We start from the raw sequence: 26470 nt of genomic DNA on the forward strand, positions 1-26470 counted from the left end.
GAGGAACCTCTCCAAATCCTATCAAACATTTTATTGTATGATTTTCTTTTGATGTGGGGCAAGTGCTGCCATAAGGGCATTCAGTATGCAATTTTTTCTGCTGCTTAACTGTACAATGTTAAATCAGTGCAGTGTAAATATTTGAATTGTCTTGCAATATTAATAAATCAAATGTATTTTAATTACTTTTTTTTAAAATTGTGTTGAATTTTTTCAAAAAGCTAACTTTACTAATGGTTTACTGTATGAATTTCCTGATAACCATCTTTGATTTGTGCAAACATATTATTCTGTGACACTTTATCTTTAGGTTTGCCTTTGTTATTTTTTGTCTTGTTTTCCGTCATCATGCATGAGCTTTATACAAATGAATAAATAAAATTACAATTTGAAATCTAGAGACTTATCAGAATATCTCTTGGGACAGTTAAGTCCATGAAATAAGCTGCTGGCAGCTATACACGTCTCATTGATGGCTGTAGTCTTATTATTGGTTTTACCTCACAGGTAGTCAGGTTTCCAAAGGCATAGGGTCTTGTGGGCTAGTCAGAGCGGATACTCCATTTCCCCCATGCATCCAGTCTTGAGTCTTGTAGACCGATAGCCTTTCTGGCTCTCAGGCAGAAAAATAAAGAAACAGTACTCACAAAGTTTACTGATGCTATTAAAAAATGCCCTCAGTGTGGAGTGTCTAACATAACCTAATATTTATACAGGTACAGGTGTTTTCTAGTCAATTCTTTAGTCTCCAAAGAGAGACACACCAAAGCATCACAAGATAAATTTGAATGCTGTCTTTGAGATCTTTTCATTGAATTCTTAAATGCAAGAAAATCCTAACAATAATACTAAACCTTCCACCTATCAAACTTTCTTCTACTTGGCTGTCCCTCAAAGCCGAGAGTTGAACAGCAGGTGGGTGGAGCTGCTGTTTCTGAAATAACTCTATTAGGCGTTGTAGGGATTCACATATATTGACTTGATTATTTGAAACTGTTAAATATATGCATCCGCCAGTAAAACAAAAAGAATAGACTGTAACAGGAAGAACAGTGCTGCTTCCTAGAATTGTGAATGTTGGCATATTGATCCAGCTAACTCTGCAGCTACCTGTACTGAAGGGATTAATGTGAGCACATTTCCATAAAGGTGTGAGGAGAGGAAATAAAATTAATTATCTTTTTGTAAAGATGGAAATTTTCCTACAAAGATTTGTGAAAATAAACCTCACAAATAATATCACAGAGAAGAATTTGCCTGAAATCTGGTTTTCATAAAACTGACAAGAAATTGAAACATTTATACTCAAATGATGAATGTTTGTGTAATTGTATTTTAAATTCTAATTACAATTCCACAGTTTTAAGATAAACGACTTCATTAAATTCTGTGCATTTTTGTCAGTGAATAAACACCACAGGTGTGTAAAAGTACTAGTAAATCCAGTGTCAAATAGGTCGTGCATTTACTAAGCAGTTGCCCTTGGCACACTGATACATGTGACCAATATCACTAACTTTACACCAGCGTTTTATCTCCTTCCTCTTCCTGTGTTATTGTGGGAAAGGTTACACAAAAGTGCTGAGCATGCGCAGCTGTAACAGTTTCACACAAACATCATAAAAATAGAATCACCTGTAGCGCTTTGTCAGAAAGAAGTCGCAATGTTTTTCACGCTGTTTTCAGCAACCACCTGGACTTTGCTGGTCCTGCTTTTCACGCTGATTTTACTGTGAGTATTCCTCGACTACTGTTTTGCAAGACAATCGGGCCCTTATGTTATGTCGCGGTCAAACCACTCGTCGTGGAATTTTGTTTCTCCTGTATTTCTTTTGTTTTAATGTCCAACTGACGATTTCAGATTTTCTCTGTTTTGTGGCACAGGTACGGATTATGGCCATATCGGTTCTTCAGAAAGCTGGGGATACCTGGACCGAGGCCCCTGCCTTATATTGGAACGATGCTGGGCATAAGAAAGGTACGCACAGAAACCAAACTCACCTTAGAGACTGAGATATGAGGAGCTGACTGATTTGATCTTTGAGAAGTGAGGAGGAAATATTTAATATCCTTATCAATCGTCACTATCAATGACCTGCCTGACTTCTCTGTATTTTGAATGCACATGTCCTATTCAGTGGCATATTGACACTAAAACACATTTTCCTATAACTTTTGCAGGGAATTCTTGGTTTTGACCTAGAGTGCCATGCCAAGTATGGGGACGTCTGGGGTGAGTATTTACTTCATCAACCAGGAAGTCCACTCATGTTAAAATATGTTTGTGAGCCCCAACCCCCAAAAAAAGAATAAATAAAATAAAAATAAAATAGAACAATTCTGAATTCATTGTCAATAATGCTGCGGTCTAAAGCAAAAAAAAAAAAAGGTGTTTAAAACAAAAATGCCTTAAACAATTAGCCATGAATTGTGTTATTGTAAACGGCTGTTTTCTTTTTTTTTGCAGGTTGTACGATGGACTGAACGCCGTTGTTAATGGTGGCCGACCCTGAGATTGTTAAAACTGTGATGGTGAAGGAGTGCTACTCTGTGTTCACCAACCGCAGGGTAAGAAGCTCCTCTTTCCATCATATACCAGAGTGAAAATTCAGCAAATCAGATGTAGTACAATGCTGACATCTGCTCTCAGATATCTGTTAAGTTGCATCATTTATTAGATTTCATGAAACCTCTGGACGTCCTGCCACTCTCCATAGAACGTAAAATATTAGCAAAACATGGATACAAATACTTTCTCACTTTTTACATTAACAAAATTGCTAGCAGTGATTTTGAAAGCAACTTAGGAAATTCTCCAGTTTATAGTGTCAGCAGCACTACAGGAAAGACTGTTACCACATGAAATGTAAAAGAAGTAATATTACTCAAGGGTTACATCAGCCAACACAGCAGCTGAAGAACATGAAGCAAACCAGGAAACACACTTCACTGTTTCACAAAAAACTACAGAACAAAGACAGATGTTTAACATCTATCTCACTCTGTATGACAGAATCAAAGCTAATTGTAGGAAGGGTTTATGTATTTAAACTAGTGCTGTCAATAGATTAAAAATTAACTAATTAATCTCACAACTTTCTGTAATTAATCACCATTAATCACAGTGACTTGATCAATAGCCTGGTCAATTACTTTAAAACTTTTAGTTAAGCTTGTAACTGAAATTTATGCAATATAATGAAGTAAATGCAGAATAAACACAAAGAATGTGTGCTTAAATTCAAAGAGAATTTGAATAGTTTCCTTCAGTCTCTGAACACAGGTTCTCTCCTGTGAAATACAACTATAAAAAAAACCTATATACTAATAGTTAAGTATACACTAATATATAATATATATAGTTCTGTCAACAATTAAAATGTTTAATCTGATCCAACACAGGGTTACTGTGGATTAATTTTGATTAATCACGACTAAATATCATTCATTCTTATTCTATATTAATCCCATTTCATTTTGCATGAGCAAACAGACTCGCGAAAAAAGGAAAATATACACACCTAACATGTTTATTGAACATCTTGAAATTCATGTTAACAAAAAACTCAGTAAACTTTTATCCACTCTCTCTGTCACTCTTGAGAGTCACTTCAAGTCCTTGAAATGAGGAACCAAAGCTATGCGCGTCTTCTAAACGATAGTAATAGGTCTGCAGTTTGTTGCAATCCTCTTGGCAACTGTGTCAGTCAATATTTCAGAGGTGGACTTACTGAGTCCCCGATGCTCCGTGAGTGGTTTGTCGCAAGTTGGGCCAAAGTGCTAGCAGCACCCCTGGCTAACGTATGGTTCGGGTCAATGTGATATTTTCAGCTGGAAGTGCTTCGATGAAAAGAAAATTCATTCTTGCACAGCGTGCATAATACTTTGTCGGTCGACTGTTCCGTCTTGTTATTCTTTTACTACTCAAATTTCCCATCGAGAGGGCCAATGTGCGTTTATCATCTTCCATACTGAGTTGATTGGTTCAGCTGCCCGTCATTAACAGATCAACTGCCCATTTGTGCATGTGTGAAGGTAACTCTACTTGGACAAACTGCCCAAAATGTGTTAACAGAAATATTTCAGGGATTTTGAGTCATTCTGCACTCCAGATGCGTTAAAAAATTTAATCGCGTTGACCGCGATGGCAGATTAATTTGCGTTAACGTGTTAATTTTGACAGCCCTAATTTAAACCAATTGAAATCATCACATTATTGTTTCTGTCCCAGAAACAATATATAAATATATTATATAATATATAATCAATATAAATTATCAGCATTGTACTAGTGAGTGGTGTACTTTGAAACAGTTTTCTGACATATGCTTATTTAATCAATCATCATTAAGCAGTGGTAGTAGTTAAGATATTTTTAACAAATATCAGATATTTCCCCACATCTATATTATCAAACAAACCTGGAGAAAGAGGACGGGTTAATGATTACATTTTACTCAAACCTCTTTGCACTGTAGTGCTTATGTATGGTGATGTTGGTATTTGTTGTTTGTTTACTTTCCACTGTTGCATGTAGCCATGTGTGTTGATCTAGCCAAAGATTGTTCCATATGAATAATCAACATAGAGCCAACAAAGAGAAGATACCAACTACATTACATTATACGTGGAAACTGATGTTGGAGATGTAAGCAAACATTGAGAGTTATTATTTCCTTTTCACAGGATGCTGGTTTTTTCACCGGACCTATGGAAGACGCTGTTGTAGTAGTCAAAGATGAAAGGTGGAAACGAATTCGCAACAGCGTGTCTCCATGCTTCACCAGTGGAAGACTGAAACAGGTTGATATCATATCTAAAGTTCATTAACCACTTATATCCCAAAAAGTTTGTTTCAGTGGGTGAAAGGTGGTGAAACATTTCCCCCACTGAAAACGCTACGTCCAGAAGAACAGAATCAACTTTTCTGGATTTCAATACCTGGATGATTGAGCATGCATCAAGACATAACCACTAATGTGATTAAACTATATACAAAATGAAGTACAAAAACAAAAGCCAGCAATTCCCATTATATGTTCTTATTTTTTTCACAGCTACTGTACAAACATTGTTAAAGTTCTTAAACTAGAGAAAACGAGTTTACAAAAAAATGTACCAACATCATCAGTGTGTTTTGATCTGTTTTCTTTCCAACAGACATTTAACATATACAGAATATTAATAACATAATTTTCTTATTTTGTCTCCATTATATAAAAAAGGTTTTCCCCCTCGTTGCTCGCTATGCAGAACGACTTGTTGCAAAACTTGAGGAAATGAATTTGGATGAACCCATCACTGTCAAACAGTATGTTGTTAATCAGAAATATGCAAACATATTAAATTGTTCATCCTAAAATAAATAATGCACTGACCACTTGTCTTTTCCAACTCTCATAGGTTTGTGGCTCCTTACAGTTTAGACACTGTGACCAGTGCTTCTTTCAGTGTGGAGATAGACTCCATAAACAATCAAAATGATCCTGTTAATGTTCAAGTCCAAAAGTTCCTTAAATTCAAAATGTGGCTTTTCTTATTCATAAGTATGTCCTTCTTTTGACTTTTAAAAACTCATTTAATTGAGTTGTTTTCAGAAAGCAAACTCAATGGTATCTGCAGGTGTCAAATTTTGCTTGTTCGGTCTGGTCTCCTTTCAGTGGCAGTTCCCTTTGGTGGACGTCTGGCAAAGTTCCTGAACATGGAAATCACACCCAGGGACAGTGTTGACTTTTTCTACAACCTCCTCAAGAAATTTAAAAACCAGCATCATGAAGACAAATCTGTAAGCATTAAATCGACAAGGACATGAAACTAGTCACAGAGGCCATCAGCTCATCAGAAATGTTTACAGACATGAGAGACAAGAGAAGGTTGTTTTCCATATACATCTAGCTTTGAAACCACAGGACTCGCTCCCTGTAAGCTACGGAAAATCATTTAGGGCAATACCTGGAATCATTTGCCACCTTTTATATACAGTCTATGCACACCGCAAACATTATTGATATTTTTCTTCTGCTATTGACTCTCAATCATTCACATGTGAGCACATTTGAATATTGTCTTTTCTGATGTAGGCTCGAGCAGACTTCCTGCAGGTGTTGATTGAGAGTGAGATCCCAGAAAAGACGTATAAGAATGATGAAGAACAACCAAGTAAAGGTATGTGTTTACCACAGAAGTAATCCAGAATAACCCAGTCACCTATGTCACATTTACTTTAGACAACTCAGGATCAGGGTTTAACACACACACTTTTTTCTCGTGAGATCAAATGTCTCAAAAGACCAGTCAGTCAGTATCATATATTATAAGCCAGGAGCTGGATGATAATCAGCTGAAGGGCTCTACACATCACTATGACATCCCTGTAAATATTTATAGAGCCACCCTAGCTATGGTAACATTTTTGATAATGTGGCTATAAAAAATTACATTAACCAAGTTGGATCTCAGGTCAACATGTAGAGCTTCAGCCAGAATGTAAACTACAGAAGACAAGAATCGAGGTTAAGGGTATGCATTGGTGCCAATGCATACCCTTAACTAAATGTACAGTTTCACTGAGCAACTTTTCAGCTGCCCTGTAGCACACACACTTCCTACCTCAGTTCCCAGCACATCCTTTATCGGGGAGCCATGACTGGATGATGGAGCTCAGGTGTGTGCAGCCTCTGACACCACACCCTGAACCTGCTGCTACACCCTTCCCCTGCAGCTGACCCACAAACCACACTCCATCACAGAAAGTTTTAGTATTAATCTTAAAAGCATAGAAAAATAATACAAGAACAGGGAAATCAGTTCTTGTATCTTTTTATTAAAAATGATGCAGTTTAATGTCTCATTGCACTCTGAAATGAAACGAATGAATATTACAAATATGCAGTTGGAGTTTAAAAAAAAGAAATCATGGAATCAATTTATGAACCAAAATGTATTCTAAACTTTTGACCCATCAAAGCAGCCACCTTTGACAGATATAACAGCTGAACACACCTGTGGGATTCATTCTACAATAAAACAAAAACTATCGAATATTCTTTTAGAAAGTTCTTCTCATACCTGATGCAGAGGTTCCCATAAATGAGTGGCTCTTGTATGTTGCTTTGGTTTCACTCTTCTGCCAAGTCCAACCCAAACCAAAGGTTTGAGTCTGGAGACTGTGCTGGCCACTCCCTGATTTCAAGGTTACCATCTTGTTCTTTTTTTTCCTGAGGTAGTCTGGCAAAGCTTGGAATTATGTTTTGGGTCATTATGTTGCTGTAGGATGAACCCCTGACCAACTAGGTTCATACCAGAGGGTGTTGCATGCCGCTGCAGAATGTTGTGGTAGTCGTTTTGGTTCAGGGTGCCTCTCCCTCTGTACAAGTCACTGAACCTGGATCCAGCAAAACAGCCCCAGACCATCGCACTTCCTCCTCCATGTTTGACAGTTGATGCCACACACTGTGGAACCAAAAATTTGCCTTCTTGATGGCGTACAAATGTCCTGCATGATGAAATGAAGATTTCAAATTTTCAAATTTTGATTCATGAGTCGATACCTTCTTCCAGTCTTCAATAGTCCAATGGCAGTGTTTTATGGCTTATTCTAACATCTTACCGATGGCTTTCTTGCTTCAACTCCTTGCCGTTATAAGTGGTGGAGGACTCAAACAGTCTATGGGAAGGCAAGGGAGCAGAGATTAGAGAATAGACACGGTGAGAGGAAGACGAGGACTATGTGAGGTGAGTGAGTTGGAGAGCTTACTTGCCACAAGTTTGGTGACAGGCTGGGCCAGGGGGTGTGAGGAGCTGGTGGATGAGGCAAATAGAGTGCGGGCTAGTGACGGCGCAGGCTGACGAGGGTGACGAATATTCAGAAAGAAACCAACACGTTACCACTTGTGGATGAGGCAATACTCCGACACCAGAGAGCAGCTGTGCTGCTCCTCAAATGGCCCCAGCTGATGATGCCTGATGCCCTACAGGTGTGCCAGGGAATTCAGAGGATCACAGTCCTGCCTGCCTGCGCCGAAAAAAAGGGAAATGACAGGACAGCAACACACACCATCCCAACTCCTAATAACTACGACCACTATTAAGCTGTTGTCCTGTGAGCTGCCTATCATGCAAGCTGTTAACTCACAGAAACTTGTCCTCGAATTCAGTTGTTTCTTTGGGTCTGACTTTGTTTACAATTTCTCTGTAAGAAAGACCCACATCTGTAAGTGTTATGTTAGTCTGTCTCTCCTCCATCTTAATTGCCTTTTTCTTGCCATTTTTGTAGTAACACACTACTTTCTGCAGTACAACACTGTTCAACTGATGCTCATGAGGGTATGGTACCACAGTGTGTTCCAAGACTCCAGAAAATTCAGGACACCTGTAGGAATTAGTAGCACCAGCTTTAACCCTAACCATAACTCTAACTGACCGCAGGGGCGAGAAAGTTAGAAGTACTAGTTACTGATTACGCTTAAATAAGATCATGAATTTTTTTTTTTTTTCATAGGTTTGACTGAACATGAGATCCTTTCCCAGGCCTTGGTCTTCATCTTTGGAGCCTACGAGACCACCAGTACCACTCTAACTAACATCCTTTATAATCTGGCCACCAACCCTGATGCGTTGCAGACCTTGCACAAAGAAATTGATGCTAACCTGAAGAAAGATGTACAGTAATTCATCACATAATTTGTTGCCATCCTTGAGTCAGTGGTGGACCCCATTTGCATATTTTATTTTTATGTTTGCCTTCTTCTTTATATTTTGCCTAGGCAACCATTTCATATGAAGAGCTGACCGGTCTACAGTACCTGGACCAAGTTATACTTGAATCCATGCGACTGATTCCCACTGCCCCTCGCCTCAACAGGGTGTGCAAAAAAACTGTGCAAGTGAATGGACTCACCATCCCTGAAGGAACCACAATTAGAATTCCGGTGTGGGTGTTGCACAAAGACCCACGCTACTGGGACTCACCTGAGCTTTTTAGACCAGAGAGGTAAATGTGCGTGTAGGTGTGTCATCACAAGGTTATGAAGAACCTGGTCGCCCTCCACAAGACAGAGTAGTTAGTGAAACCTGGGACATTATGCGTTGCTGTTGTCTTTGGTAGATCAATGAGGTGCCATATGTAGGTCCCTTCACTGATGTTCTATGTGGTTTAAATGAATAGCAGCCAGATAGGCATTCCAAAACCTCTGCAGTGTTGTCTGCAGCTGTCTGCTTTGAGTCATTGTTGTTTGGGAAGCTGGCTGGTTTCCCCGAGACTGAGAGTGCTGCATTGTGGGACTGGTTTTCTTCAATACTTTTTATCCAGTGTAGCTTCTACCTAAGTACCACTGTGATCATAGGTTCTTCCCTGCTGTAAGATCTGACTGGCCAATGGGTCCCTAATTCCTGGCCAAGACTATGCTTAGATGGCTTAGATGGCTCTGCAGGAGGAGCTCCTCAAAGCTTTAGAAGTAATGGAATACTTTTGTCCTGACCTATGCCTCCCTACTCTTTATGTTGTAGGTCTACATAGGGCTGCCTAAAAATCATGGCTCAATACAATGAGAATTATTTGACTTTACATATCTACATTTTTAAAGGTTTGTTTGATCTGTATCTGCAGGTTCAGTAAAGACAGCATGGAAGAGGTGAACCCATACGCGTACATGCCATTTGGACTCGGCCCTCGTAACTGCGTTGGGATGCGCTACGCCATCCTTGTCATGAAAATGGTTATTGTCTGTCTCTTGCAGAAGTACACTTTGGAAACATGCAAAGAGACCATGGTAAGAGCAACACTCCTCCACATTCAGACGGTCATACTACTCTGCTGTCCTGTCCCTGATGTTACATCCATTTCTTTTTTCTTTTTTTTAGATTCCACTTCGGTTTGACTGGAAGTTTCAGCCAGTTAAGCCTGTAAAACTCAAGTTTGTTCCCAGAAATAAGTAGTCTGAGAGGGAACGTCTCCAAATCCCATCAAACATGTTTATGATTTTGCTTTAATGTGAGGGAACTGCTGCCAGGATGACATTGACCATGTAATTTCTTTTTTCAGCTGCTGTGTTGATGAATCAAATGTATTTTAATTCCCTTTTTAATGTGTTGAATATTTAATCTGAGTTTTCTTAAATGTACACAAATAATAATGACGGTGATCATTTGAAGAAATAAAGTGGCATAAAAACAAAATGAAGTTAGATTTATCTTTTGTAATTTAATTTTTATACCTTAAACTTGGCGACGTGAATACAGCACAATAATTGAGTTGACTGATGTAGTTGTCTGAAAACCACTTGAAGCTATGAAGTACACAGGTGAGCTCAAGAACTGTATAAAGCACTCTTGGACGTGTTTGGGTGCGTGTGTTTGCATTATAAAGTTTGCTTTGTAAGACCCATCAGATACACACTTTTTATAAAAGATGTATTACACAATTAGTCATCGGTGCCAATAGTATCTAGGGGAAGAGCCAGCAGGTGACCTGATTATCGCAACCTTTTAAGGAAATATTGCAGTAGGTTGTAACTAAATAAACTGTGACCTAGAAAGCATCTGCCCTTAAATGGAGCCACTGACACCAGGTTGATTTACCCACCCCAATGAGAATTTATCAGCAGCAAAGGTGAGACAGTGAGCATAGACACTTTCATCTTGTGTGCATACATGGCATAGAGCCTGCAGATGCTACATGACGGGTTAAAATGTAACTGACAGTAATATAAGAAGATGATCTGCAGTGGTTGCTCCTGTGTTTATATCAAGGTGCAGGACAGTGAAATAGCAAAACAGCAGGAAGTTTCTGTTATTTTCCACCTTTTTAATTGGTGTAGCACAAAACAGCCTTAACCAAAGTGTCTCTGCAGTGCAGGGAACCCTGCTGGTTTTCATTCTAGCCATCCAGTCTGAAAACCTCCAGCCATCACCTTCAGGTGTGAGGAAACCTTTAATGACATCATTCTTTGCACGTTGTCACCAGAAGCATTTTTAAGTCTGTCTTAATGTGTCCACCTAAAGTAATTGAGCAGGATTTATGAAGTGGTGGGAAAATGTTCTAGAAAACATCAATTTCACAATTGTAGACAAAAAGGAAACCATAAAGTTCTCCAATACTACTCCACAAAACTGAATTTATCCTCAAAAATCTAAGTAAGCAGAATGCTACTTGGAAGACTGGAGGAAACTTTACTCTGTCAGACCCAGCTCAAACCTTTCATCAGTCATCACAGAAAAATAAAGAAACAGTACTCATAAAGTTTACTGATGCTATTAAAAAAATGCCCTCAGTGTGGAGTGTCTAACATAACCTAATATTTATACAGGTACAGGTGTTTTCTAGTTAATTCTTTAGTCTCCAAATAGAGACACACCAAAGAGTCACAAGATAAATTTGAATGCTGTCTTTGAGATCTTTTGATTGTATTCTTAAATGCAACAAAATCCTAACAATAATACTAAACCTTCCACCTATCAAACTTTCTTCTACTTGGCTGTCCCTCAAAGCCGAGAGTTGAACAGCAGGTGGGTGGAGCTGCTGTTTCTGAAATAACTCTATTAGGCATTGCAGGGATTCACGTATATTGACTTGATTATTTGAAACTGTTAAATATGAGCATCCATCAGTAAAACAGAAAGAATAGACTGTAACAGGAAGAACAGTGCTGCTTCCTAGAATTGGGAATATTGGCATATTGATCCAGTATAAATAGAGCTGCTAACTCTGTAGCTACCTGTACTGAAGGAATTAATGTGAGCACATTTCCATAAAGGCGTGAGAAAAGGAAATAAAATTAATGATCTTTTTTGTAAAGATGGAAATTTTCCAACAAAGATTTGTGAAAATAAACCTCACAAATAATATCACAGAGAAGAATTTGCCTGAAATCTGTTTTTCATACAACTGAAAAGAAATTGAAACCTTTATACTCAAATGATGTATGTGTGTGTAATTGTATTTTAAATTCTAATTACAATTCCAGAGTTTTAAGATAAATGACTTTATTAAATTCTGTGCATTTTTGTCATTGAATAAACACCACAGGTGTGTAAAAGTACTAATAAATTCAATGTTAAATAGGTCGTGCATTTATTAAGCAGTTACTACGGTGACCCTGAGAGGCCAAACGGACTGCAACTTCAGAAAACACTTGCAAAAAGAAAAACGCTGCAAAAAGAAAAACGCTGCACTGCAACTTGCAGAATGAAGAGTAGACTGATATATGAAATATTCCATTATTGGGTGAGAAAATCAGACCATGTCATAACTGCTTTAAGTTCTACAGAATTGATATCAGAGCCTTAAACAGGCTGACTTCTGCTAAATGGGTCAAACTGGGCAGAAAGTGTACAAACACATAACATCCTTATAAAATATGATGTAACACTATAGATCAAGTTACCTCAGAATATATAAAGCATATAAACAATTACAGCAATATGATGCAACAAACACAGCAGTACTACTAATCCAAAATACTCAAAGCTTCATAGAACTGAAACAAACATTTATTTTTAGCTCCATTCTGCTGCTGATACATACTTTAGGTTTCTGAATATTAAACTTGTTTCTGCCTTTCATAGTGTGTAACCTGAAGGCCCTGAGTACTTTCTCCCACACTGAAAACACTGGAATGATAACATTATTTGAACATTACCTAATAAGACTGATTCAGGACAGACAGTTAGTTATTTTAAACTTTTCTAGCAGTCCTTCACAAACAGGGAACAGTCTGTCTATTCTCTCCATCTGTCAGCTGCTGCTGGCTCTTCCTCCTCCTCTTCCTCACACACTGCTGAGTTTGTCCTGGTGGATCATCAGGGGTGCAAAGCCTCACAGATGATGTGCAGCAGTGGGTCCCCCAGTCTGTCTTCACTCTGGACACTTGCAGTTGTCACACATGGAAATCAAATGTGTGATAAGCTGCAGGATTCAAACACAAGTGTAATGTAAATAAATACATGTTCATACTTTTATTCCACAATCAGAGAGAAAGAAACAGAGAGAGAGTGCAGGACAGACAGACAGGTGACAGTCTCAGGTGTATACACTGCTACAAAACAGCACAAGAGAAGGAGGATTTAGTGTTTGTGTTATTACGAGTGCTAAACAAGAAGAGTTCCCAGATGGTACACAAAAAGCAGAAACATTTTTTTCAGTGACAAGATATAGGCCACAATCACTTTTTGGTAGCGCTAAAATGCCATGTTCTCAGTCGTTATTCTGAACAAACAAGAAAGAGTCATGGTGATACTGGCACAATAGGTCTTTATTGTTTTAACTACTATTCGACAGTCTTATAACAAATATGAACAACGAGAGTAGACATACTAAACCTGTAGGCATTAATTATTCCATCGTGATGCGTGTAGTCATTCGTGACAGCGCTACACACTGAAAGCAACCTTCTGATAAGCGTCACAATTCGGTTACAAGAAACATTAAAGTTCCATAAATGCATACTTTTGCCTAATAACAAAGGCATAAATGTTTTTGTTTGTTTGTTTGTTTGTTTTTTTCACCCCGTTTTAGCAGTGGCACGGAAGTAGCTGGCAACGCAAGTAATCCGGGCGCTGCAGCTTTAAGCAGCTGCGCGCGCTCCCGCGGACGGCAATCACTTTCTGGCAGACAATCACTTTTTGGCACAACACCGGCATGTGGCCAACAGTAATGTTTTAATGTTCTTCATTATTAAACATTTGCACATAAATAAGTGACATAATATTCAGTACTTACTTTTGAAAGTTTACTCTTTGGCCGCCCCGCTTCCACTTCTTTGAAGTGTCTCCCAGTCCCAGTGCACTTGTTAGCATGTTTTGGTTCGTGCAACTGGTCCGTCGGGTTATTGTCTCCCCAGAAACATTTCCGTTGCGTTTTGTGTGGTTTTGCAGCGTTTTTCTTTTTGCAGGTGTTTTTCTTTTTGCAGGTGTTTTTCTTTTTGCAGCGTTTTTCTTTTTGCAAGTGTTTTCTGAAGTTGCAGTCCGTTTGGCCTCTCAGGGCCACCGTAAGTTACCCTTGGCACACTGATACATGTGACCAATATCACTAACTTTTTTTCTTTTTGTTTTTCTCCTGTCGTTTAATTCTGTACATATTCCACAAAGTCTGGAGATTACCGATGCCAAAATATCCCTTAGGAAAAGTGCCATTAAAAGTTACTTCTTGCTGGGGCAGCAGTTTAAAAATCCAACTTGTAGTAGCAACAGATCATCAGATATTTTTTTTTTATGGCGCAGAATACACAGTTATTCTCAGAAAAAAAAAAATTCACAAGACAACTTACAAATGTTCTTATTCCAACCAACACCATTTTCAATATGTTTAGTGTACGCCCAAGAGTCCAGCCATATTGGGGGGAGGTGGCTATTGAGATAAACAAAATAATCGGGATTAAAATAGACTATTCATTTGATACTTTGTATCTTGGCAATTTACCTTAGGCGCTTCCACATAAAGATAATTATTTATTGAAAATACTTTTGGCTAGCAGCAGAAAGGCCATAACCCGAAGATGGCTAAAGGCAGACCCTCCAACTCTGGCCCAGTGGCATGGGATAGTGAAAGAAATTTTTGGAATGGAGAGACTTACCTTTGTCCTTAGACTTGAGCTTGAGAAATTCAAGAAGCTCTGGGAAAAATGGATTGTGTATTCCCTTTGTACTGAATAATTAAATATTACCATGATGTAAGTAGATACTAATGTTGAGACTGTGTACGTCTTCCATGCTGACCTAATGTTTTGTATTCTCATACTGTAAATTAATAAATAAAAAGTTATAAAAAAATATATATATATATGTTTAGTGTACACAGCATCTTTTTTTTCTTTTAAATATACTTCTACGTACCGTACTATGACAATTTGTGAATACACCTTTGATGACTAAAGCACAAGGCAAATAATCCCAAGGCGCTGGAGCCCACCAGCCTCAGTTTACAGTCAAAATGCATTCATACTGTAGTACAATGACATTTCAGTTTCATCGGTTAATGAACAAGAAGTTAGCGACAAATCAATTAGTGATGAGAAGTTTAAGTAGTGTTGAAGTCTAAAGAAGCAGTTACATGTTTTACAGTCATCTCAAGTAGTCGTCTTAATGATTTACAGTCAACAGGTGATGCCGACAATCATCCATCAGAACAAGCTGAAGGAATTCTGATAACCCTTTTATATTGACAATTGGTCCAAAGGGAGGGGGACTTGTGGGGGAGAGGGGTGTGTATGCATGTAGTGATTTTACAGCAAAATTTACAGATAGCAGGAGATGACAGACGTCTCAGCTGTCACAGAAGTGGAATGTCTGCCAAGATTCCCGAAATATAGTGAAGTGAGATGACGACCTCAGTAATGGGTGACCTTACACAACAGCCCAACACCACATCGTTAACTTTTAAGACCACATTCAGGTACAACAGCAAAGAAAAGCATGTGATGGAGGGTTGAAGAAGTTGTGTGGCGAGGGCGGCGAATCGGTACACACATATAGGACTTTTGTGGAAGTTTGTCATTTCTTTAATGGAGGCAGATGAGAAGATGGTTTTGGCTGGAATACTGCGCTAGGACAGAGGAGGGAGCAGGGCTGGGATCAGAGTGTTAGAGAGTACACTGTTAGCCTTTGCAGTAATTTCCATAGCTTAGTACTGCAAAATCAACAGTAAAAAACTCTAAAGGATGTTTGCAGTTTAGTACTGTAATTTGCAAGTAATTGTGGGAAAATTCCATGAGATTACATTACTTTTACGGTAACTCACCGTACTCATAGAAACAGCTGTAAAATACAGCAAATGTAACAACTGGTGATGTTACTGAGATTATACTATTACACCATCGGGATTTCTGTTGTTTTCTACTGTAGATCTAAGAGTAATTACCTAAATCCTCATTCAGAGTGTATTACCATAAAATGCAATTCATTGTGAGAGTAGTATCACATGTAAACTACAATATACAGCATCATTTTTAACTTAAGGAGTAAGTTGCAGCTACACTATTTGAAGTATTTGAAGTATAACTGAAGTATACTAAGAAGTACAACGAAATACCCAGCAAGCATTGCAGTGCTTTAACTGTAAAATTAAAACAACTATGAAACAAATAATTGATGTTTTAAACAAGAATTTGTCACAAATTCTTGTGTAATGTCTTTTACCTTCTGAACAGAGTAAGTGGGATAAAAAAAAAATGTTTAAACCGTGAGTGAAAACGGTTAATAGTTAATAAACCTCAACTCTCAAATCATTTTCTCACCTGTTTGCAATATAATTCTGGTACGTGAACTATGAGTGTAGTTCTTTGCAAAGGAAGCCTTCTGATAGTTGGAACTATTATCTGGCTGTCTGGGGAATGGAGTGATTAGTTACATGTGAAAAATATGTTTCAACTGGATTTTAATTACTATGTTTCAATCAGAAGTAACTCAAATATAAACTAAAAAGTAAATCAATAGTATACTTGTAAGTTTAGTATTGTGTTAGAGTAGAGTACACTGAAAAAAATGCAATAGGGTGGTTGTTGAATTTGCATAGAATTACTTCATATATCCAGCATGACTAATTTAAATTTCACATCTAAACATATTTTTGTCTTTTAATTTTCACATATTCTTTAAGAATATTCATTCTTTTAGAATAAATCATGTTGAAAAGAAACAAGTTAGTCGTGTTTTATCCTCAAGCTCCGCCCCCTGGAAAGGAAAAATCGGCTGCACTGTCCGCCATTTTTGTCTCTCGCTTTGGAAAATCTACTACCATCTGGAGTTTTACACTTGAAGGTAAATAAGATTTTAAAGCTAACACACCAGTGAGAAAGAGTGTAGACCCTTTATATATGTGGACTTTTACTGGGGTGTTGTTATTTTACAGGTATGTGGGCTGTTTATCGAAAACCAGGAAAGGCCAATGTTAGGCTCCAGTTAGCTAATGGTAACCGAAATTATGCGATAAGCAAATTAGTAATTAACATATATAATGTGAGTTAATATTGTTTATATATTCTTTCAGTCTAAATTAACAGACTATTACAAACTTGCATCGGTGTCTGTAGTAAGTGGTGGTACCTGCAGTGTCTTAACCATTAAACAAGCTAATGTAGGGCCGGGATATGACTAGTTTGTTGAAACATGTCTGCTGCCAATGTGACTGCGCACACATGGTAACATTACCACATTACCAGCACATAGCCACAGCCGCTATAAACATGCTAAAAGGTCAATCTAGCTTCTGTAGTCAGCAGCTGGAAGACTCAACACAGACCCAAGATTCAGTGTAACGGTTATCTAAATGTTGTGTGTCCTGTTTGTAAGCCCAGAAAAAGAAATTAAATAAAATGATGACCTTGAGCTTCAAGCTAATGTAAGCGTAATGCTATAGCATAAAGCTAATGCAATGATGAGGTTGTTAAATTAGTACAGGGTTCGTACGGGTGCTTGAAATCCTTGAAAATGCTTGAATTTTAATGTTGTCTTTTCAAGGTTGGGAAAATGCTTGAATTTCAGATGTGGTGCTTGAAAGTGCTTGAAAATGTAACTGTATTTCATTCACCACAAATAACTATCTGATTAAATAGTTTTCTTATCAGATAGAGAAATAAAAATGAGTCGCAAAATGTAAAAGCAAAATTTCCCCGCCTGGGCTTCCTTGCGTCTGTTTCAACGTGTGTCCCCGCCCCTCCCTCGGACAGTCGGGGATGAGTGCGCTAACATACCTGTAGGTTGCTGTTTTAATGAGTGTTTGATGGAAAACGACAGTGGCGGAGTTTGCGCTCTCCAGTCGCATGATAGGTGAGTGCTAGTAAATAATTTTCCAGTACGTGTACGTTACGCATGCAATTTTTTAAAATTATGATTATTATTTTGCTAGCTATCAAACTCGCTGGAGAAATGATTGAAATGCACTGAGTGTGATGCAGTATGGCAGCGCTATTATGGAACATGCTGTGAACTTAGCTAACATTACTTAGCAGTGATATGAGTTAATTTACTCAAGTGAAAGCTTTAAACATTAGCCCGATACATAATTAGCCAACTTAAGGCTTTCTGATTAACCCTCTGGGGTCGACGGACCCAGAGTCTCCATTTCAACTTGGGTCGAACGTGCGGACTTCAAGCTATATACCAGTGTTTAAACTGTGTTGATAGGCCACGTAAAACCGGTGTTTTTGTTTTTAATAAAACAGTGGCGTTTACTCGGGAAGAAACGGTAAAAACGGCGTTTCTATGGAGAGCGCTAGCAAAGACGCTTTGCTTGTGAGTGAAAAAGAAAAAGAAAAACACTCCTTCCTATTGGTGGAAAAATGTACCATGTCGACCAATCAAAAATGATATGGCAACATGTGCAATTTGGTCGTTTGGGAAGAGGGGGAAGTTTTAGGAGTGACCGGCGAAAGAGAGAGAGAGCGAGTGAGCGAAAGACAGAGAGAGAGTTTTGATACGTGAGAGATTTGTGACGTTTGCCGTGTTTGGAGTCTCAAGTTAGTGTGTTGTCTTGTGTAGTTAGTGTGTAGTTTTTGTTTTGTGTGTCAGTTCTACTAGTGAATGTCACAGTTGCTGCAAAAAAAGCCACCAAAGGCAGATTGCAGTGTAAACGCTGAGTGACACACCTGCCGTCAAACCTGCAGGTTTATCCCTGTGCTGTTCTCATCTGTGTTATAGTGGACACAAACTATTTTTGGAGTTGCATAAATAATTTGTGTGCCTTATTTGATGCAGCACACCTGATTGTTCTGTAAATAGTTTTGAATGGTTATATAAAAAACGTCTGAGCCTTGGCTGCATTTTTAGGTAAATAGTACTATATAACTTTGTTGTTTGCAAAACTTGTTCATATTTTTAAAATGTCCAATTTCTATTTGCATTTCAAGTTATGAAAATGATTCCTTAAACATGCTTGTGGTTTTACAGTCAAAAATATCACTTTCTACTTGTATTTTAAATTTTGTCTGAATTTAGATAAATTGTGCTGACACATTATGTCAAAATGAGATAATAACAGATTGGCAAGATAAACAGTTTTTAATGGTGAAATATAGAGGCCAAATCAAAAGTAGGTAAAAACGGCCAATTATATCCTGGACCCCAGAGGGTTAACGGCTAAAAGCAAAGTTGTTACCAAGTACTGTTTATATTTGTGTGTATTGCTGCAGCTTTTTTGCGTATTAATTTGGTGCCTTTGGGTGAAATAATGGTAATATGAGGGATCCATATGGTCACAAAGAATAGCCACTTGTTTCTGTGCTACCAAGGTTCCCCGGCTTACATTCAAAATGTGTTTATCGCCACCTACACATTAAACTACTTAAACAGTCAGTGCTGTTCTCCATGCCTGCCTGACTTGATGTTATTAGCACAAACACTTTAAAGGTGATCATTTAGGACTTCAGGAATAATACAGACAGCAATGTAGTTAGCAATAAAACAGTTTTGTTGGGAAATAACTTAAAAACAAACAAACATCTGTCTCCTATTTTTTTGTCACAGGAAAGAAGCATCAATATCTAGACTTATTTCTTTATTTTTCGTTTTTCTTTTTTCAACAGGAGAAGAATATGTCTAACAAGTTGATTTGTTCACATTTGCACATCTTAATTTTTAAGTGAAATGTGCATTTTGAGTTTATACACTAAGTATATAAGGTGACCGTTCCTTTTGCAGTATTTTTGTGTGGTGCGTTTTTCTATGTCCTAACAAAAGGGGAGCTAAGGTGTTTTTTCACATGGTCTTACTGAGGTGATGCAAATTGAAACATGCATTCTCTTTTTTTTTTCTTTTTTTTTGGCGGGGCAGTGCGGCGGGGGGGTACTGGAAAAGCTTAAAAACGGATCTTGAAAGTGCTTAAAAAGTGCTTGATTTTGACCCTGAAAAAAGCGTACGAACCCTGTTAGTAAAAATACAGTAAATATATCCAACATGAATAATTTATATTTTTGGTCTAAACATAATTAAGTCTCACGCCTTTCACTTGTTTTAGAAGGATGTTCAGTCTTTTAAAACCAGTCATATCAAAATAACAGAAAATAATTATGTTTTCTGTTGAAACTCCACCCCCCAGGGTGTGTTCTGTGAGGAAAATTCACTGTGGCGGTCCGCCATTTTTTGTCTTCGCTTAGTTTACCTTTGGTGCTGAGCTTTACTTTGTCGAGGTAAACTGAAAACTACATGTTTGAGAGGAAACGAAGAGAACATCCATTAGATGGGGAAGTTTTTCTCATGAATTGCCGTTGAGCAACATAATGGAAAAAACAAGTCATTCCTTAAGTTAACTAACGATAATGCTAGCTTAAGCTGCGGGACAATATTATGTGCATTAGCTTTTTTTTCAGTGTGTGCCCAGTCACATTAAACTTGTTTTTTTCTCAGTGAATACAGACTAACTAACTTGTGTCCATTTAGTTAACTGGTTGTACCTAAAATGTTTTAGTTAAACAGTTAAACAAGCTAGTTTGCCATGGGTGGGCTCTGTGTGTGTGTGTGTGTGTGTGTGTGTGTGTGTGTGTGTGTGTGTGTGTGTGTGTGTGTGAGGGGAGGGAGGGGGGGTCTTCACTAAAGTCGGTTTATTTAGGGCATGACACCTATGCAGTACTCATTAGGAGAGGAAGTGCATGACTTGGGGCTTTATTTCATGTTCTGGGGCAGTGAATGTAATGTACTGATAACATGTTAAAGACAAACTAAAACCCAACAAATTATTTTAACTGATTTATAGAGACTGAGAGGAGGGCTTAAAGAGATAAGAAAAAAATGACAATATAAATATGTTAAATGTATTTTTCTGTATCGATATATGGTGCTTATCCCTGCTGAAGGGCAGATTGGTGTTGCTTCAGAACAATTCTCTAGCACTGTTACGTAGAGGTGTTACAGTTAAGGTTTTAATAACATTATTTTATTTACTAGTGAAGCTTTGCATATGTTATCTCACATTCTGTAAGGTAAATTTTCTGGAAAGGTCAAATTAATTAATTTAACTAAGTATTAATGAAAGACCTTGATGTGTATATGACACTAATAGATGTAGTTTCTGGGTCATTTGGCAGAACTGCAAAATGGCCAGAAGGAGGCAACTGCTGTGGTTGCAAACAGGCTTTGGGTGGTATTGAAGTAAGGGCAACTATGGAACTGCTCAGCAACATGGGACCCATAGCTAATAAATAGTAATATGACAAAAATAACAACTTTGTGTGGATGTAACCTTGTGAGATCTGAGATTTTGACAGCATTTTTATGTGACAACTTCTCTTTTTAGATAAATGCAGAGTTTAAGCGCATTACCACCATGCCACTGCAGTCCAGATTACTCTCGCAGATAGATGTGCTATCTGACAAACTAATAAAGGTCTTCAAAAGGCGAGGAGGACAAAGAGGAAGAAGACTTCAGAACATTCTGGAGCCCACGGCCCAGGTAAGAAAAAAAAAAAATTGTGTATACACTTTAGGAAAATAATAATAATTTAACCAAATGCTGCTTGTCACTCTATGCCAGGAGTATGTTGAAAATCACCTGGGATTTTCACAATTTACCATGGGTGCGGGTTTTTTTTTTTTTACCTGCATTAGAACTATGTGTGGAGTTCATAGTTGAACACCTCTCTATGCTCTGACAGTATTCTGCTTCTTTGCATGGAGATTTCACTTCAGAAATGTATTACCTTTTTAAGCATTCTGAGGACTCAAATCACACGCTGTAATGAATCCGTTTTTGTTCACCTAATGTGTTAATGTTAACATTTTTTGGAATAGTGACACAGATTAAAATAAGATTTGGTATAATGTTCTTTGACCTGTGTTCTGTTTAATTAAATTTTGGTTTCTGCATTTTCTAGGCCGCAGATGAAGCCATTATCCAACGATCTAATAAGGAAACAACCATGGGAATTTACATCATAAAGTCAAGAGATACCAATGGCAGCCCTGAGGACATCGGGATAGTCCTTGAAGGCCAGAGAGTCTGGCAGGATTTGGATAACTATACCCTAGCAGCTGCAATGCTGTTTGGACTAATGTACACTTTGAACCTCACCTACCCACTGGAAAAGTATACCTTGAGGTATTATAGAAACTGTTTATGGAGCTCAAAAGAACAGCCTTTCAAAGAAGGCCCAGGTTTTCAGGACCAGACTGTACGATTGAACAGTTTTCCAGTTATGATGTGGGAACAACATGTTTACCTCTTCGAATATGTACCATCCTTTCTTTTAAGCCAGCACTGGTAAAGTTGCAGTACATAGTGAAACTTATTTTTCTGGCACTTTTCAACTTGGGGCCTTTATTACTGCAGTGTTCAGTGTTCGCTTTTCAAGCCATGGCTCTTTTGAAAAAAAAAATTCAAACTTTGAATGTCCATTTTTCTCAATGGAAATGGTGCCTTGCACCAATTTCACCAGTTAGCAATTTTTTTTCCCAAGGTGCACCACTACAAACAGATTGCATGGTCTAGTATTAGTGATTGTGATGTTTAGTGATAGAAGCAAGCCAATACTAATCAGTTTAGGTCTCTTGGTTTTGTGCCTGTGGATTATAATGTTATTTTAAGTCTCCTTTTGTGTCATTTTAATAATTACACCCTTTTGCCATATTACCTTATGGCTCTTACATTTAAAAACTATTTTTTACATAAGCGTGATGTCATAAGGCCCCACAATGTTGAATCCAGGTTACAGCAGATAACTTTGTGGAATGTTGTGGAATGTTTTTCAAGAGATGCATTGTACAAATATGACTCATGTATATTTTGGAAGCCTGAATTGAAAGTCCATTGTTACAACTGTTTAGTATTTTCAAAAATACAAGTCATTGTTCAAAAATGTTTTGCTTATTTCTTTGATTGAAGAGAAAGTGTACAGTACATACAGTAAGATCAGCCTTAATTTAGTTTTATTTATTGAACACTCAATTATATATTAGATTATATATTATATATTAGAAATTTGTTATAAAAATAAAATAAGCTTACCATAAAATAATCTTGTCAATATAACACATAGTAGTCCAATACAATTAACACAAAAAGTTCATGTCTGATAAACAAGTGGTTTCTATAAATATTTGACCAGAATGAAAAACGTAACAACAACATAAAAAAGTCATGTTCATGTTACCAGATAAATGTGTGCAGGTATAACATGAAAAACTCAGGTTAACCAAACATAACTTAATTTCATGCAACCGCTTACAATAATTTTTTTATGTTTATCCCACTGATTATTTTTTTCAGTGTATATTTTAAGTATACTCTTATAGACTGGAAAGGACATTATGCTAGTACAGTTATAGTGAACAAAAAGTACATCTAAAAGTTCACTTCAAGTATACTTCTATATACTAAAACGGGGGCCAATGTAGTCCCCAAGAAGCATTAGTAGTATACTTACTAGGTAACGTATACTTAGACTGATTTCCTAGCTACAGTGAACTAACCAGAAGTCTCGGAATATGCTCTGGTGGTCATTTTACACAAGTTCAGGTGTCACATCCATGAAACCTACACCACTAACCAGCATCAGTCCTACAACTTCACTCTCAAATTTAATAAATTCTGGGACAAGCAGAAACTGTATTTTTAGCGGTGCATTTTGTGGCAGGCCAGACTGCTATAAAATGCACTCTCCTTGTAGCACCACTTCATCTTGGTTCAGAAGAGATGTCCTGGATATACGTGATAATGTAACACGGGTGTTTTTGTTTGTTCATGTTTAGCGCGTTGGGTTGTGGTTTTAAAGCGAATGTTATGTTTTTAAAGCGTGTTATGCGACAGGTGTGTGTAGCACTGGTTACACATCTCAATGGGAGAGCATTAGTCGAGACCTAACCTTTACCTGACGTACAACGTGACGTATGGCGCACACTTTCAAAACAACAATGGCGCATAGAAGATATTGATCGAGGCGGCTAATGCTCCTTTCGCTGGTTGCCAACCACCATTAAATAACAAGAAGAAGAAAATATCGATCTGCTTTTCTTAGTCTTGCACGTTTAAGACGCAATTCAAACTCAAACAAAGCTGCAAAGCAGGAGAACAACATGGCCATCAACTATTCTGTGCCACAGATCCAGTTCGCTGCAGCACACAGTGATGATGAGATGGTGGAAGAACAACAGAGACAATTTACGGATCGTTAAGATGTGCAACTTAGAAGTAGTCAGAGGTAACTGGATGGAGTTCAGTCAGGTTAAATGCACGGTTGATTGGATTATATCTGAAGATCGTATGCTATTCGTGACAACTCTACTAGACTCCAAATTTCTCGTCCATGAGGGATTATCTCAAAAGTAAATGAAACAACTAAACTTGACACTTTTTCCCTAAAACGGACTGACATGGGAAACATTAAAGTTGGACTGACACCAGCTAATCAGTCTGAAGGTAAGTGTTTTTTCACTTATTCGAGAGAAGTCAGAAATGCGTTCTTATTACTGTTTGTTTTGACTTTTAAGCTACCCAGCCAGGTTATTTTCATTCAAATGCTAAGACAAATATCAATATCTATGAATGTGGAGACTCAAAAGACTAGTTAGGTAATAGTTGCCGATGGATTTATGAGACTTGATAGAAAGTTGGACGTTTGCAACAGGTGAATCGGTGAACTACCGAGGTTGCGCCCAAATGCTTAAAGCTGTTAGCTGGTCAGTGTTTTCAGGTGTGCCTGTACTACCTGTACGGTGCGGAGTGCTGACTTAGTCAGGCTAAACCCATTAAAGCGTCGAGCTCAAATATCTTTTCATTTTTGTGCACTGCTCTCTTGTCTTTTGTCAGCACACATTTTCTGTTTATTGAAGCCTTTTGTTAATAATTTTGATCATGTAAAAACTGGGAATTGGTCCCTATTGATAATACTCTTATTTTTTTTTTGCATTGCATATGTCATTTAGGAAAGGTAATTGGTCATTGAACTTTTTGCAACTATGTGTATTTGTAAATTTTGTGGCTTCTTTGCACACAAATTTATATTGTTCAGTTTGCATGTTAAAAGCCACAAACATGTAGACTTGAGTCTATGATTTGAAGGTCACTCATAGACTCATATGTCACTGATTAGCTTGATTAGCTTTTTTTTCTCTTCACCATACTACACATGTACTTTGACAGTATAATATTGAAGAGCGTTTTGGGGCTCACATTGTCTGGTAGATACTTAACACGGAAAACATAAACAAAAGTAGACACTAAATCTAACACCATTAACCTTTCATTGGTAGTGGTACAACTAAGGGTTTGAAATTGTGACATACTGTAAAATATATTGACTCAAGGTCTTTTCAATGTAAGACCTTGAGTTTGTAGTTCTTTTGCAGTCCTGGGATTGCTTCTTTTCATCTTCAGACAAGGTCCCCAAAACTGCCTTGCCGTTACTACTCAATCCTAATTGAAGGGTTCATCTTTTAGTGAGGACATATTTGTTGACATAGTAGCTTTTTAAGGTAGCTTTTCCAATGATCTTTATTTATTTATTTTTTTAGATGGCAACAGACCAGAGAACCTGAATGACACCATTACTCTGGAGCCTTGCCCTGCTGCATCAGCTGAAACATCAAGCCATCCACCTCACCCCTCCTCCTCCACGTCCACCACTATGTACAACCATTACTCCAGCTCTTGGGTCTCACACTTACAGATTCCTTGGGAAAGATTTCCACTCCGACTGTCGCATGCAATCACAAGAGGGGACAGAGCTCATCCAGAGGACAGGAGAAGTATGGTTAGAATTGTTGTGGAGGCCATGCAAGTTCACTGCAGGAACCCTAAACGTGCATCTTGTGAAGAAGTTGCTAAAATCATTGTAAACAGATACCCTCAAACATTTGCAGATTTTACTGAAAAGGGAGAAAGACTGGGTTGTGGACATTATTCACTACTAAGAAGCATCAAATCTAGAGTTGAACATGTTAATCGAGGTAATACAACACATAGACTTCGTCAAACAAAGAGAACCAGGAATGAGGAAGACTACAGTCCCAACAGTAATGCAACCTCACCTAAAAAAGTTAGATGCCTTGTTGATAGCTATGGTTGTATTAATTGGCAACCAGCTGAACTTCCTGAGGGGGAAACACCAGCTTCTTTAGAGGAAAAGAAACACATCCTGTTAACAATTTTTAATTCACAAGGACCTGGAGCTGTGGAGAGACCTGATGTGGATGACTTCATGTGCCTCACATATATTTCTCAGCAGCAGCTTATCAACAGTTGTCCCTCACTTTCAGTAGCTGAAATTCAGGAGCTGATTTTTTTTCCTTCTTTTACCCGTTTGTTAAAAATTATTTCAGCTACTTAAACTTTAATTGTCACATGTATTGGCTCACCCTACAAATCAATGAACTCAGTCCACAAAGCAAGGTCAGGGTTCAGTGCAGGTCAGTCAAGTTCCTTCACACCACACACCCTCATCCATGTCCTTGTGGACCCTGCTTTGTGCATTGATTTGGTGGTGTGAGCCAGTATTTTGGATAAAGTGTATATAAAGGCAGAAGTGTGGGGCTTGATATTATATTCATTACA

General features: G+C 37.9%; 1 pseudogene; it reads left to right on the forward strand.

Annotated features, from left to right (window-relative positions):
* Window positions 1-1628: 1628 nt before the first annotated feature.
* Window positions 1629-10180, forward strand: LOC116325719 (annotated as a pseudogene).
* The last annotated feature ends 16290 nt before the right edge of the window (window positions 10181-26470 follow it).

The sequence above is a fragment of the Oreochromis aureus genome, linkage group 13 (assembly GCF_013358895.1).
Source record: "Oreochromis aureus strain Israel breed Guangdong linkage group 13, ZZ_aureus, whole genome shotgun sequence".
NCBI classification, from domain to species: Eukaryota; Metazoa; Chordata; class Actinopteri; order Cichliformes; family Cichlidae; genus Oreochromis; species Oreochromis aureus.